General features: G+C 46.1%; 7 non-coding genes across 7 annotated transcripts; all 7 read right to left on the bottom strand.

Moving 5' to 3' along the window:
- Positions 1 to 780: 780 nt before the first annotated feature.
- LOC130323100 (U2 spliceosomal RNA) lies at positions 781 to 971 on the bottom strand. The gene has a single exon (XR_008868474.1). It is a non-coding gene; the product is annotated as a U2 spliceosomal RNA (small nuclear RNA).
- A 2,103-nt stretch (positions 972 to 3,074) lies between these two features.
- Positions 3,075 to 3,265, bottom strand: LOC130323099 (U2 spliceosomal RNA). Its single transcript, XR_008868473.1, has one exon. It is a non-coding gene; the product is annotated as a U2 spliceosomal RNA (small nuclear RNA).
- A 2,092-nt stretch (positions 3,266 to 5,357) lies between these two features.
- Positions 5,358 to 5,548, bottom strand: LOC130323098 (U2 spliceosomal RNA). Its single transcript, XR_008868472.1, has one exon. It is a non-coding gene; the product is annotated as a U2 spliceosomal RNA (small nuclear RNA).
- Positions 5,549 to 7,634: 2,086 nt separating this feature from the next.
- LOC130323097 (U2 spliceosomal RNA) lies at positions 7,635 to 7,825 on the bottom strand. Its single transcript, XR_008868471.1, has one exon. It is a non-coding gene; the product is annotated as a U2 spliceosomal RNA (small nuclear RNA).
- Positions 7,826 to 9,920: 2,095 nt separating this feature from the next.
- LOC130323115 (U2 spliceosomal RNA) lies at positions 9,921 to 10,111 on the bottom strand. Its single transcript, XR_008868487.1, has one exon. It is a non-coding gene; the product is annotated as a U2 spliceosomal RNA (small nuclear RNA).
- A 2,094-nt stretch (positions 10,112 to 12,205) lies between these two features.
- LOC130323113 (U2 spliceosomal RNA) lies at positions 12,206 to 12,396 on the bottom strand. Its single transcript, XR_008868486.1, has one exon. It is a non-coding gene; the product is annotated as a U2 spliceosomal RNA (small nuclear RNA).
- Positions 12,397 to 14,492: 2,096 nt separating this feature from the next.
- LOC130323111 (U2 spliceosomal RNA) lies at positions 14,493 to 14,684 on the bottom strand. The gene has a single exon (XR_008868484.1). It is a non-coding gene; the product is annotated as a U2 spliceosomal RNA (small nuclear RNA).
- Between the last annotated feature and the right edge of the window lie 1,276 nt (positions 14,685 to 15,960).

Genomic DNA, 15,960 nt, shown 5'->3' with positions numbered 1-15,960 from the left:
GTAGGCCAGAATGTCAGTCCATGTTGGAGCAGGTTTAGATACAGTCTAAAGTATAGATCTCAAAGTCTGTGCACAGAATTTAGCAAGGGCCTCGCACCTTCTGATGCATCAGGTAGGTGCACAATAGCATAGCCTAACCCTCTGTACTTTGGTCTATATTGATGCGGGACATAGACAGCCAGCTGATGACCAATCCATTAGTGCAATGGATGGCTGGAAGCATTTGTCTTTGCCTTTGCAATACCACAGAAGCAATGCATGGTCAATGTACAGCAATGACACACCTGTGTGAACAGCCAGGAGACCCCCCCCCCCCCATGTTATGTTACATAGTTACATAGTTAGTACGGTCGAAAAAAGACATATGTCCATCAAGTTCAACCAGGGAATTAAGGGGTAGGGGTGTGGCGCGATATTGGGGAAGGGATGAGATTTTATATTTCTTCATAAGCATTAATCTTATTTTGTCAATTAGGAACATTCAGCACCCACCCGCTATCAAGGCAGCTGCCTATCATGTCATGCCCTACCTGCACAGGTGTGCTGGCTACTCAAATGATCCAATTAAGGAGGCCATTTAGTCAGCAGCAGCAGAAGTCCTGTGCCTGGACGCTCCAACAGCGGCCAGACACAAGCAGAAGCAGAAGCAGCAGAAGCAGCAGCAGCACCACCTTTTGTTTTTTGGCTGCAGCAGCAGCAAGGCCCACAGGGCTGGCTAGCTGGCTAGCCAGCAAGCAGGTAGCAATGAAAGTAGGAATCTTTCTTTTTAACCCTGTAAGGGGGTGGTGCACTGTACCCGAAGATACTGCCATATCGGGTCAATGCATAGGGCGACGGAAGCAAGCTTCGAAATCGGCCCCCGTTCTCAAAAATCCATTTAATATATGGTCCCCAGATAGGGGACGTATCAGATATTAAACTGATAAGAACAGATACTACACTTGATCTTAGCCAAAAGGCCGAGAAGCGATAACCGTGAAAGGGGCGGGCCCAACAAGGTGCCCTTCATGGGCACTATCACTGCTTGCTGTCAGGGAGGCTGCCAGACAATTTTCCATGCACACTCTGGGCTGGGGGGCAGTCAACCACCAGTACACACAGCAGAACCTAAACCCATACCATTATTGCTAAGCAGCAAGACAGGGGCCCATTGCACTCCCACGGGGCCTTTTTAAATGCAATCCATAACCCGGATTTGCCAGGAACCCTTCTTACTCCTCCTACTTGCATGTGACACTGGGCTTAGGATCTGCATAGGAAACACACACACAAGCACACACCTACCTTTGTTGCCTGCAGATGCCTCCTTGGCTGTCCCCAAACGGTATCAAACCAACACCCACGGGAAGCTGTAAGCATAGAGGACATGCCTGCACCCCATTGGACTTACCTGTGTGGGTTAAATCCGGGTTATTTGACAACCTATGGCGGTGATGGTTCTGCTCAGGCAGAGCAGTGCTGATGCTCCTCATAAAGCTGTCGCTGCTGTGAAGGTTCTAGGTGACATCACAAATCCCTATGGTTACATACACAACAAAGCTGGGTTGTTGTTGTTTACACTCTGCAAGGCCTGTGGAAGTGAGTGACATCATAGCACTGTAGTTCTGAGGGTTCTAGATGGATGCAACAATCTCCTGTTGCTTCTATGAAGGCCATAATAGACGACATCACCAAACAGCTCCATAGTCACATACACAGCAAAGGAGAGATGTTGTTTACACCTAGTGATGTCAGTGGTATTGAGTGACATCACAGCACAGTGCTAAGGCTCCTGGGCCTGGACACAGCAGCGGCTGCAATATCTCAACGGAGAATACGTTTATATATATGTGTGTGTGTGCGCGTATATATATATATATATATATATATATATATATATATATATATATATATATATTCTCCGCCGAAATCACTTTTAAACCCATTTCCACCTTTTTTTCCCTTCTCTTCCTCTTACTTTTTTTTCACGTTTTTTTACGTTTTTCTCCTTTTCGCCTCTTTTCTGGGCGTATTATTCTTCTTTTTCTTCTTTTTTTTCGTCTAATGCATACCCCATCAGTGCAGCAATGCTTATTCAATACCGCCAGCAGATGGAGACACTGGGGGATAATTTTCTAAGGATTTATACTGATTTTTCCTGTCTGAATTTGTCGCACAGAAAGTTGCAGGCCAAATATGTGTGACATTTCTGCGACTTTAGCTTCTAGAGCATTTTTACAACATTATACATAGGTGCTGAATACATAAAAAGCGACTGTTCAGCGACAGACAAGTCGCATCGGCTGAAAGTAGGCCAGAATGTCAGTCCATGTTGGAGCAGGTTTAGATACAGTCTAAAGTATAGATCTCAAAGTCTGTGCACAGAATTTAGCAAGGGCCTCGCACCTTCTGATGCATCAGGTAGGTGCACAATAGCATAGCCTAACCCTCTGTACTTTGGTCTATATTGATGCGGGACATAGACAGCCAGCTGATGACCAATCCATTAGTGCAATGGATGGCTGGAAGCATTTGTCTTTGCCTTTGCAATACCACAGAAGCAATGCATGGTCAATGTACAGCAATGACACACCTGTGTGAACAGCCAGGAGACCCCCCCCCCCCCCCATGTTATGTTACATAGTTACATAGTTAGTACGGTCGAAAAAAGACATATGTCCATCAAGTTCAACCAGGGAATTAAGGGGTAGGGGTGTGGCGCGATATTGGGGAAGGGATGAGATTTTATATTTCTTCATAAGCATTAATCTTATTTTGTCAATTAGGAACATTCAGCACCCACCCGCTATCAAGGCAGCTGCCTATCATGTCATGCCCTACCTGCACAGGTGTGCTGGCTACTCAAATGATCCAATTAAGGAGGCCATTTAGTCAGCAGCAGCAGAAGTCCTGTGCCTGGACGCTCCAACAGCGGCCAGACACAAGCAGAAGCAGAAGCAGCAGAAGCAGCAGCAGCACCACCTTTTGTTTTTTGGCTGCAGCAGCAGCAAGGCCCACAGGGCTGGCTGGCTAGCTGGCTAGCCAGCAAGCAGGTAGCAATGAAAGTAGGAATCTTTCTTTTTAACCCTGTAAGGGGGTGGTGCACTGTACCCGAAGATACTGCCATATCGGGTCAATGCATAGGGCGACGGAAGCAAGCTTCGAAATCGGCCCCCGTTCTCAAAAATCCATTTAATATATGGTCCCCAGATAGGGGACGTATCAGATATTAAACTGATAAGAACAGATACTACACTTGATCTTAGCCAAAAGGCCGAGAAGCGATAACCGTGAAAGGGGCGGGCCCAACAAGGTGCCCTTCATGGGCACTATCACTGCTTGCTGTCAGGGAGGCTGCCAGACAATTTTCCATGCACACTCTGGGCTGGGGGGCAGTCAACCACCAGTACACACAGCAGAACCTAAACCCATACCATTATTGCTAAGCAGCAAGACAGGGGCCCATTGCACTCCCACGGGGCCTTTTTAAATGCAATCCATAACCCGGATTTGCCAGGAACCCTTCTTACTCCTCCTACTTGCATGTGACACTGGGCTTAGGATCTGCATAGGAAACACACACACAAGCACACACCTACCTTTGTTGCCTGCAGATGCCTCCTTGGCTGTCCCCAAACGGTATCAAACCAACACCCACGGGAAGCTGTAAGCATAGAGGACATGCCTGCACCCCATTGGACTTACCTGTGTGGGTTAAATCCGGGTTATTTGACAACCTATGGCGGTGATGGTTCTGCTCAGGCAGAGCAGTGCTGATGCTCCTCATAAAGCTGTCGCTGCTGTGAAGGTTCTAGGTGACATCACAAATCCCTATGGTTACATACACAACAAAGCTGGGTTGTTGTTGTTTACACTCTGCAAGGCCTGTGGAAGTGAGTGACATCATAGCACTGTAGTTCTGAGGGTTCTAGATGGATGCAACAATCTCCTGTTGCTTCTATGAAGGCCATAATAGACGACATCACCAAACAGCTCCATAGTCACATACACAGCAAAGGAGAGATGTTGTTTACACCTAGTGATGTCAGTGGTATTGAGTGACATCACAGCACAGTGCTAAGGCTCCTGGGCCTGGACACAGCAGCGGCTGCAATATCTCAACGGAGAATACGTTTATATATATGTGTGTGTGTGCGCGTATATATATATATATATATATATATATATATATATATATATATATTTCTCCGCCGAAATCACTTTTAAACCCATTTCCACCTTTTTTTCCCTTCTCTTCCTCTTACTTTTTTTTCACGTTTTTTTACGTTTTTCTCCTTTTCGCCTCTTTTCTGGGCGTATTATTCTTCTTTTTCTTCTTTTTTTTCGTCTAATGCATACCCCATCAGTGCAGCAATGCTTATTCAATACCGCCAGCAGATGGAGACACTGGGGGATAATTTTCTAAGGATTTATACTGATTTTTCCTGTCTGAATTTGTCGCACAGAAAGTTGCAGGCCAAATATGTGTGACATTTCTGCGACTTTAGCCTCTAGAGCATTTTTACAACATTATACATAGGTGCTGAATACATAAAAAGCGACTGTTCAGCGACAGACAAGTCGCATCGGCTGAAAGTAGGCCAGAATGTCAGTCCATGTTGGAGCAGGTTTAGATACAGTCTAAAGTATAGATCTCAAAGTCTGTGCACAGAATTTAGCAAGGGCCTCGCACCTTCTGATGCATCAGGTAGGTGCACAATAGCATAGCCTAACCCTCTGTACTTTGGTCTATATTGATGCGGGACATAGACAGCCAGCTGATGACCAATCCATTAGTGCAATGGATGGCTGGAAGCATTTGTCTTTGCCTTTGCAATACCACAGAAGCAATGCATGGTCAATGTACAGCAATGACACACCTGTGTGAACAGCCAGGAGACCCCCCCCCCCCCCCATGTTATGTTACATAGTTACATAGTTAGTACGGTCGAAAAAAGACATATGTCCATCAAGTTCAACCAGGGAATTAAGGGGTAGGGGTGTGGCGCGATATTGGGGAAGGGATGAGATTTTATATTTCTTCATAAGCATTAATCTTATTTTGTCAATTAGGAACATTCAGCACCCACCCGCTATCAAGGCAGCTGCCTATCATGTCATGCCCTACCTGCACAGGTGTGCTGGCTACTCAAATGATCCAATTAAGGAGGCCATTTAGTCAGCAGCAGCAGAAGTCCTGTGCCTGGACGCTCCAACAGCGGCCAGACACAAGCAGAAGCAGAAGCAGCAGAAGCAGCAGCAGCACCACCTTTTGTTTTTTGGCTGCAGCAGCAGCAAGGCCCACAGGGCTGGCTAGCTGGCTAGCCAGCAAGCAGGTAGCAATGAAAGTAGGAATCTTTCTTTTTAACCCTGTAAGGGGGTGGTGCACTGTACCCGAAGATACTGCCATATCGGGTCAATGCATAGGGCGACGGAAGCAAGCTTCGAAATCGGCCCCCGTTCTCAAAAATCCATTTAATATATGGTCCCCAGATAGGGGACGTATCAGATATTAAACTGATAAGAACAGATACTACACTTGATCTTAGCCAAAAGGCCGAGAAGCGATAACCGTGAAAGGGGCGGGCCCAACAAGGTGCCCTTCATGGGCACTATCACTGCTTGCTGTCAGGGAGGCTGCCAGACAATTTTCCATGCACACTCTGGGCTGGGGGGCAGTCAACCACCAGTACACACAGCAGAACCTAAACCCATACCATTATTGCTAAGCAGCAAGACAGGGGCCCATTGCACTCCCACGGGGCCTTTTTAAATGCAATCCATAACCCGGATTTGCCAGGAACCCTTCTTACTCCTCCTACTTGCATGTGACACTGGGCTTAGGATCTGCATAGGAAACACACACACAAGCACACACCTACCTTTGTTGCCTGCAGATGCCTCCTTGGCTGTCCCCAAACGGTATCAAACCAACACCCACGGGAAGCTGTAAGCATAGAGGACATGCCTGCACCCCATTGGACTTACCTGTGTGGGTTAAATCCGGGTTATTTGACAACCTATGGCGGTGATGGTTCTGCTCAGGCAGAGCAGTGCTGATGCTCCTCATAAAGCTGTCGCTGCTGTGAAGGTTCTAGGTGACATCACAAATCCCTATGGTTACATACACAACAAAGCTGGGTTGTTGTTGTTTACACTCTGCAAGGCCTGTGGAAGTGAGTGACATCATAGCACTGTAGTTCTGAGGGTTCTAGATGGATGCAACAATCTCCTGTTGCTTCTATGAAGGCCATAATAGACGACATCACCAAACAGCTCCATAGTCACATACACAGCAAAGGAGAGATGTTGTTTACACCTAGTGATGTCAGTGGTATTGAGTGACATCACAGCACAGTGCTAAGGCTCCTGGGCCTGGACACAGCAGCGGCTGCAATATCTCAACGGAGAATACGTTTATATATATGTGTGTGTGTGCGCGTATATATATATATATATATATATATATATATATATATTTCTCCGCCGAAATCACTTTTAAACCCATTTCCACCTTTTTTTCCCTTCTCTTCCTCTTACTTTTTTTTCACGTTTTTTTACGTTTTTCTCCTTTTCGCCTCTTTTCTGGGCGTATTATTCTTCTTTTTCTTCTTTTTTTTCGTCTAATGCATACCCCATCAGTGCAGCAATGCTTATTCAATACCGCCAGCAGATGGAGACACTGGGGGATAATTTTCTAAGGATTTATACTGATTTTTCCTGTCTGAATTTGTCGCACAGAAAGTTGCAGGCCAAATATGTGTGACATTTCTGCGACTTTAGCCTCTAGAGCATTTTTACAACATTATACATAGGTGCTGAATACATAAAAAGCGACTGTTCAGCGACAGACAAGTCGCATCGGCTGAAAGTAGGCCAGAATGTCAGTCCATGTTGGAGCAGGTTTAGATACAGTCTAAAGTATAGATCTCAAAGTCTGTGCACAGAATTTAGCAAGGGCCTCGCACCTTCTGATGCATCAGGTAGGTGCACAATAGCATAGCCTAACCCTCTGTACTTTGGTCTATATTGATGCGGGACATAGACAGCCAGCTGATGACCAATCCATTAGTGCAATGGATGGCTGGAAGCATTTGTCTTTGCCTTTGCAATACCACAGAAGCAATGCATGGTCAATGTACAGCAATGACACACCTGTGTGAACAGCCAGGAGACCCCCCCCCCCCCCCCCATGTTATGTTACATAGTTACATAGTTAGTACGGTCGAAAAAAGACATATGTCCATCAAGTTCAACCAGGGAATTAAGGGGTAGGGGTGTGGCGCGATATTGGGGAAGGGATGAGATTTTATATTTCTTCATAAGCATTAATCTTATTTTGTCAATTAGGAACATTCAGCACCCACCCGCTATCAAGGCAGCTGCCTATCATGTCATGCCCTACCTGCACAGGTGTGCTGGCTACTCAAATGATCCAATTAAGGAGGCCATTTAGTCAGCAGCAGCAGAAGTCCTGTGCCTGGACGCTCCAACAGCGGCCAGACACAAGCAGAAGCAGAAGCAGCAGAAGCAGCAGCAGCACCACCTTTTGTTTTTTGGCTGCAGCAGCAGCAAGGCCCACAGGGCTGGCTAGCTGGCTAGCCAGCAAGCAGGTAGCAATGAAAGTAGGAATCTTTCTTTTTAACCCTGTAAGGGGGTGGTGCACTGTACCCGAAGATACTGCCATATCGGGTCAATGCATAGGGCGACGGAAGCAAGCTTCGAAATCGGCCCCCGTTCTCAAAAATCCATTTAATATATGGTCCCCAGATAGGGGACGTATCAGATATTAAACTGATAAGAACAGATACTACACTTGATCTTAGCCAAAAGGCCGAGAAGCGATAACCGTGAAAGGGGCGGGCCCAACAAGGTGCCCTTCATGGGCACTATCACTGCTTGCTGTCAGGGAGGCTGCCAGACAATTTTCCATGCACACTCTGGGCTGGGGGGCAGTCAACCACCAGTACACACAGCAGAACCTAAACCCATACCATTATTGCTAAGCAGCAAGACAGGGGCCCATTGCACTCCCACGGGGCCTTTTTAAATGCAATCCATAACCCGGATTTGCCAGGAACCCTTCTTACTCCTCCTACTTGCATGTGACACTGGGCTTAGGATCTGCATAGGAAACACACACACAAGCACACACCTACCTTTGTTGCCTGCAGATGCCTCCTTGGCTGTCCCCAAACGGTATCAAACCAACACCCACGGGAAGCTGTAAGCATAGAGGACATGCCTGCACCCCATTGGACTTACCTGTGTGGGTTAAATCCGGGTTATTTGACAACCTATGGCGGTGATGGTTCTGCTCAGGCAGAGCAGTGCTGATGCTCCTCATAAAGCTGTCGCTGCTGTGAAGGTTCTAGGTGACATCACAAATCCCTATGGTTACATACACAACAAAGCTGGGTTGTTGTTGTTTACACTCTGCAAGGCCTGTGGAAGTGAGTGACATCATAGCACTGTAGTTCTGAGGGTTCTAGATGGATGCAACAATCTCCTGTTGCTTCTATGAAGGCCATAATAGACGACATCACCAAACAGCTCCATAGTCACATACACAGCAAAGGAGAGATGTTGTTTACACCTAGTGATGTCAGTGGTATTGAGTGACATCACAGCACAGTGCTAAGGCTCCTGGGCCTGGACACAGCAGCGGCTGCAATATCTCAACGGAGAATACGTTTATATATATGTGTGTGTGTGCGCGTATATATATATATATATATATATATATATATATATATATATATATATTTCTCCGCCGAAATCACTTTTAAACCCATTTCCACCTTTTTTTCCCTTCTCTTCCTCTTACTTTTTTTTCACGTTTTTTTACGTTTTTCTCCTTTTCGCCTCTTTTCTGGGCGTATTATTCTTCTTTTTCTTCTTTTTTTTCGTCTAATGCATACCCCATCAGTGCAGCAATGCTTATTCAATACCGCCAGCAGATGGAGACACTGGGGGATAATTTTCTAAGGATTTATACTGATTTTTCCTGTCTGAATTTGTCGCACAGAAAGTTGCAGGCCAAATATGTGTGACATTTCTGCGACTTTAGCTTCTAGAGCATTTTTACAACATTATACATAGGTGCTGAATACATAAAAAGCGACTGTTCAGCGACAGACAAGTCGCATCGGCTGAAAGTAGGCCAGAATGTCAGTCCATGTTGGAGCAGGTTTAGATACAGTCTAAAGTATAGATCTCAAAGTCTGTGCACAGAATTTAGCAAGGGCCTCGCACCTTCTGATGCATCAGGTAGGTGCACAATAGCATAGCCTAACCCTCTGTACTTTGGTCTATATTGATGCGGGACATAGACAGCCAGCTGATGACCAATCCATTAGTGCAATGGATGGCTGGAAGCATTTGTCTTTGCCTTTGCAATACCACAGAAGCAATGCATGGTCAATGTACAGCAATGACACACCTGTGTGAACAGCCAGGAGACCCCCCCCCCCCCCCCATGTTATGTTACATAGTTACATAGTTAGTACGGTCGAAAAAAGACATATGTCCATCAAGTTCAACCAGGGAATTAAGGGGTAGGGGTGTGGCGCGATATTGGGGAAGGGATGAGATTTTATATTTCTTCATAAGCATTAATCTTATTTTGTCAATTAGGAACATTCAGCACCCACCCGCTATCAAGGCAGCTGCCTATCATGTCATGCCCTACCTGCACAGGTGTGCTGGCTACTCAAATGATCCAATTAAGGAGGCCATTTAGTCAGCAGCAGCAGAAGTCCTGTGCCTGGACGCTCCAACAGCGGCCAGACACAAGCAGAAGCAGAAGCAGCAGAAGCAGCAGCAGCACCACCTTTTGTTTTTTGGCTGCAGCAGCAGCAAGGCCCACAGGGCTGGCTAGCTGGCTAGCCAGCAAGCAGGTAGCAATGAAAGTAGGAATCTTTCTTTTTAACCCTGTAAGGGGGTGGTGCACTGTACCCGAAGATACTGCCATATCGGGTCAATGCATAGGGCGACGGAAGCAAGCTTCGAAATCGGCCCCCGTTCTCAAAAATCCATTTAATATATGGTCCCCAGATAGGGGACGTATCAGATATTAAACTGATAAGAACAGATACTACACTTGATCTTAGCCAAAAGGCCGAGAAGCGATAACCGTGAAAGGGGCGGGCCCAACAAGGTGCCCTTCATGGGCACTATCACTGCTTGCTGTCAGGGAGGCTGCCAGACAATTTTCCATGCACACTCTGGGCTGGGGGGCAGTCAACCACCAGTACACACAGCAGAACCTAAACCCATACCATTATTGCTAAGCAGCAAGACAGGGGCCCATTGCACTCCCACGGGGCCTTTTTAAATGCAATCCATAACCCGGATTTGCCAGGAACCCTTCTTACTCCTCCTACTTGCATGTGACACTGGGCTTAGGATCTGCATAGGAAACACACACACAAGCACACACCTACCTTTGTTGCCTGCAGATGCCTCCTTGGCTGTCCCCAAACGGTATCAAACCAACACCCACGGGAAGCTGTAAGCATAGAGGACATGCCTGCACCCCATTGGACTTACCTGTGTGGGTTAAATCCGGGTTATTTGACAACCTATGGCGGTGATGGTTCTGCTCAGGCAGAGCAGTGCTGATGCTCCTCATAAAGCTGTCGCTGCTGTGAAGGTTCTAGGTGACATCACAAATCCCTATGGTTACATACACAACAAAGCTGGGTTGTTGTTGTTTACACTCTGCAAGGCCTGTGGAAGTGAGTGACATCATAGCACTGTAGTTCTGAGGGTTCTAGATGGATGCAACAATCTCCTGTTGCTTCTATGAAGGCCATAATAGACGACATCACCAAACAGCTCCATAGTCACATACACAGCAAAGGAGAGATGTTGTTTACACCTAGTGATGTCAGTGGTATTGAGTGACATCACAGCACAGTGCTAAGGCTCCTGGGCCTGGACACAGCAGCGGCTGCAATATCTCAACGGAGAATACGTTTATATATATGTGTGTGTGTGCGCGTATATATATATATATATATATATATATATATATATATATATATATATTTCTCCGCCGAAATCACTTTTAAACCCATTTCCACCTTTTTTTCCCTTCTCTTCCTCTTACTTTTTTTTCACGTTTTTTTACGTTTTTCTCCTTTTCGCCTCTTTTCTGGGCGTATTATTCTTCTTTTTCTTCTTTTTTTTCGTCTAATGCATACCCCATCAGTGCAGCAATGCTTATTCAATACCGCCAGCAGATGGAGACACTGGGGGATAATTTTCTAAGGATTTATACTGATTTTTCCTGTCTGAATTTGTCGCACAGAAAGTTGCAGGCCAAATATGTGTGACATTTCTGCGACTTTAGCTTCTAGAGCATTTTTACAACATTATACATAGGTGCTGAATACATAAAAAGCGACTGTTCAGCGACAGACAAGTCGCATCGGCTGAAAGTAGGCCAGAATGTCAGTCCATGTTGGAGCAGGTTTAGATACAGTCTAAAGTATAGATCTCAAAGTCTGTGCACAGAATTTAGCAAGGGCCTCGCACCTTCTGATGCATCAGGTAGGTGCACAATAGCATAGCCTAACCCTCTGTACTTTGGTCTATATTGATGCGGGACATAGACAGCCAGCTGATGACCAATCCATTAGTGCAATGGATGGCTGGAAGCATTTGTCTTTGCCTTTGCAATACCACAGAAGCAATGCATGGTCAATGTACAGCAATGACACACCTGTGTGAACAGCCAGGAGACCCCCCCCCCCCCCCATGTTATGTTACATAGTTACATAGTTAGTACGGTCGAAAAAAGACATATGTCCATCAAGTTCAACCAGGGAATTAAGGGGTAGGGGTGTGGCGCGATATTGGGGAAGGGATGAGATTTTATATTTCTTCATAAGCATTAATCTTATTTTGTCAATTAGGAACATTCAGCACCCACCCGCTATCAAGGCAGCTGCCTATCATGTCATGCCCTACCTGCACAGGTGTGCTGGCTACTCAAATGATCCAATTAAGGAGGCCATTTAGTCAGCAGCAGCAGAAGTCCTGTGCCTGGACGCTCCAACAGCGGCCAGACACAAGCAGAAGCAGAAGCAGCAGAAGCAGCAGCAGCACCACCTTTTGTTTTTTGGCTGCAGCAGCAGCAAGGCCCACAGGGCTGGCTAGCTGGCTAGCCAGCAAGCAGGTAGCAATGAAAGTAGGAATCTTTCTTTTTAACCCTGTAAGGGGGTGGTGCACTGTACCCGAAGATACTGCCATATCGGGTCAATGCATAGGGCGACGGAAGCAAGCTTCGAAATCGGCCCCCGTTCTCAAAAATCCATTTAATATATGGTCCCCAGATAGGGGACGTATCAGATATTAAACTGATAAGAACAGATACTACACTTGATCTTAGCCAAAAGGCCGAGAAGCGATAACCGTGAAAGGGGCGGGCCCAACAAGGTGCCCTTCATGGGCACTATCACTGCTTGCTGTCAGGGAGGCTGCCAGACAATTTTCCATGCACACTCTGGGCTGGGGGGCAGTCAACCACCAGTACACACAGCAGAACCTAAACCCATACCATTATTGCTAAGCAGCAAGACAGGGGCCCATTGCACTCCCACGGGGCCTTTTTAAATGCAATCCATAACCCGGATTTGCCAGGAACCCTTCTTACTCCTCCTACTTGCATGTGACACTGGGCTTAGGATCTGCATAGGAAACACACACACAAGCACACACCTACCTTTGTTGCCTGCAGATGCCTCCTTGGCTGTCCCCAAACGGTATCAAACCAACACCCACGGGAAGCTGTAAGCATAGAGGACATGCCTGCACCCCATTGGACTTACCTGTGTGGGTTAAATCCGGGTTATTTGACAACCTATGGCGGTGATGGTTCTGCTCAGGCAGAGCAGTGCTGATGCTCCTCATAAAGCTGTCGCTGCTGTGAAGGTTCTAGGTGACATCACAAATCCCTATGGTTACATACACAACAAAGCTGGGTTGTTGTTGTTTACACTCTGCAAGGCCTGTGGAAGTGAGTGACATCATAGCACTGTAGTTCTGAGGGTTCTAGATGGATGCAACAATCTCCTGTTGCTTCTATGAAGGCCATAATAGACGACATCACCAAACAGCTCCATAGTCACATACACAGCAAAGGAGAGATGTTGTTTACACCTAGTGATGTCAGTGGTATTGAGTGACATCACAGCACAGTGCTAAGGCTCCTGGGCCTGGACACAGCAGCGGCTGCAATATCTCAACGGAGAATACGTTTATATATATGTGTGTGTGTGCGCGTATATATATATATATATATATATATATATATATATATATATATTTCTCCGCCGAAATCACTTTTAAACCCATTTCCACCTTTTTTTCCCTTCTCTTCCTCTTACTTTTTTTTCACGTTTTTTTACGTTTTTCTCCTTTTCGCCTCTTTTCTGGGCGTATTATTCTTCTTTTTCTTCTTTTTTTTCGTCTAATGCATACCCCATCAGTGCAGCAATGCTTATTCAATACCGCCAGCAGATGGAGACACTGGGGGATAATTTTCTAAGGATTTATACTGATTTTTCCTGTCTGAATTTGTCGCACAGAAAGTTGCAGGCCAAATATGTGTGACATTTCTGCGACTTTAGCCTCTAGAGCATTTTTACAACATTATACATAGGTGCTGAATACATAAAAAGCGACTGTTCAGCGACAGACAAGTCGCATCGGCTGAAAGTAGGCCAGAATGTCAGTCCATGTTGGAGCAGGTTTAGATACAGTCTAAAGTATAGATCTCAAAGTCTGTGCACAGAATTTAGCAAGGGCCTCGCCTTGCACCTTCTGATGCATCAGGTAGGTGCACAATAGCATAGCCTAACCCTCTGTACTTGGTCTATATTGATGCGGGACATAGACAGCCAGCTGATGACCAATCCATTAGTGCAATGGATGGCTGGAAGCATTTGTCTTTGCCTTTGCAATACCACAGAAGCAATGCATGGTCAATGTACAGCAATGACACACCTGTGTGAACAGCCAGGAGACCCCCCCCCCCCCCCCCCATGTTATGTTACATAGTTACATAGTTAGTACGGTCGAAAAAGACATATGTCCATCAAGTTCAACCAGGGAATTAAGGGGTAGGGGTGTGGCGCGATATTGGGGAAGGGATGAGATTTTATATTTCTTCATAAGCATTAATCTTATTTTGTCAATTAGGAACATTCAGCACCCACCCGCTATCAAGGCAGCTGCCTATCATGTCATGCCCTACCTGCACAGGTGTGCTGGCTACTCAAATGATCCAATTAAGGAGGCCATTTAGTCAGCAGCAGCAGAAGTCCTGTGCCTGGACGCTCCAACAGCGGCAGACACAAGCAGAAGCAGAAGCAGCAGAAGCAGCAGCAGCACCACCTTTTGTTTTTTGGCTGCAGCAGCAGCAAGGCCCACAGGGCTGGCTAGGCTGGCTAGCCAGCAAGCAGGTAGCAATGAAAGTAGGAATCTTTCTTTTTAACCCTGTAAGGGGGTGGTGCACTGTACCCGAAGATACTGCCATATCGGGTCAATGCAATAGGGCGACGGAAGCAAGCTTCGAAATCGGCCCCCGTTCTCAAAATCCATTTAATATATGGTCCCCAGATAGGGGACGTATCAGATATTAACTGATTAAGAACAGATACTACACTTGATCTTAGCCAAAAAGGCCGAGAAGCGATAACCGTGAAAGGGGCGGGCCCAACAAGGTGCCCTTCATTGGCACTATCACTGCTTGCTGTCAGGGAGGCTGCCAGACAATTTTCCATGCACACTCTGGGCTGGGGGGCAGTCAACCACCAGTACACACAGCAGAACCTAAACCCATACCATTATTGCTAAGCAGCAAGACAGGGGCCCATTGCACTCCCACGGGGCCTTTTTAAATGCAATCCATAACCCGGATTTGCCAGGAACCCTTCTTACTCCTCCTACTTGCATGTGACACTGGGCTTAGGATCTGCATAGGAAACACACACACAAGCACACACCTACCTTTGTTGCCTGCAGATGCCTCCTTGGCTGTCCCCAAACGGTATCAAACCACACCCACGGGAAGCTGTAAGCATAGAGGACATGCCTGCACCCCATTGGGACTTACCTGTGTGGGTTAAATCCGGGTTATTTGACAACCTATGGCGGTGATGGTTCTGCTCAGGCAGAGCAGTGCTGATGCTCCTCATAAAGCTGTCGCTGCTGTGAAGGTTCTAGGTGACATCACAAATCCCTATGGTTACATACACAACAAAGCTGGGTTGTTGTTGTTTACACTCTGCAAGGCTGTGGAAGTGAGTGACATCATAGCACTGTAGTTCTGAGGGTTCTAGATGGATGCAACAATCTCCTGTTGCTTCTATGAAGGCCATAATAGACGACATCACCAAACAGCTCCATAGTCACATACACAGCAAAGAGAGATGTTGTTTACACCTAGTGATGTCAGTGGTATTGAGTGACATCACAGCACAGTGCAAAGGCTCCTGGGCCTGGACACAGCAGCGGCTGCAATATCTCAACGGAGAATACGTTTATATATATGTGTGTGTGTGCGCGTATATATATATATATATATATATATATATATATATATATATATTTCTCCGCCGAAATCACTTTTAAACCCATTTCCACCTTTTTTTCCCTTCTCTTCCTCTTACTTTTTTTCTACGTTTTTTTACGTTTTTCTCCCTTTTCGCCTCTTTTCTGGGCGTATTATTCTTCTTTTTCTTCTTTTTTTTCGTCTAATGCATACCCCATCAGTGCAGCAATGCTTATTCAATACCGCCAGCAGATGGAGACACTGGGGGATAATTTTCTAAGGATTTATACTGATTTTTCCTGTCTGAATTTGTCGCACAGAAAGTTGCAGGCCAAATATGTGTGACATTTCTGCGACTTTAGCTTCTAGAGCATTTTTACAACATTATACATAGGTGCTGAATACATAAAAAGCGACTG

The sequence above is a fragment of the Hyla sarda genome, unplaced genomic scaffold (genome assembly GCF_029499605.1).
Source record: "Hyla sarda isolate aHylSar1 unplaced genomic scaffold, aHylSar1.hap1 scaffold_2426, whole genome shotgun sequence".
Lineage (NCBI taxonomy): Eukaryota > Metazoa > Chordata > Amphibia > Anura > Hylidae > Hyla > Hyla sarda.
The sequence above is the reverse complement of the archived record's forward strand: the minus strand, read 5'-3'. Positions and strand labels throughout refer to the sequence as shown.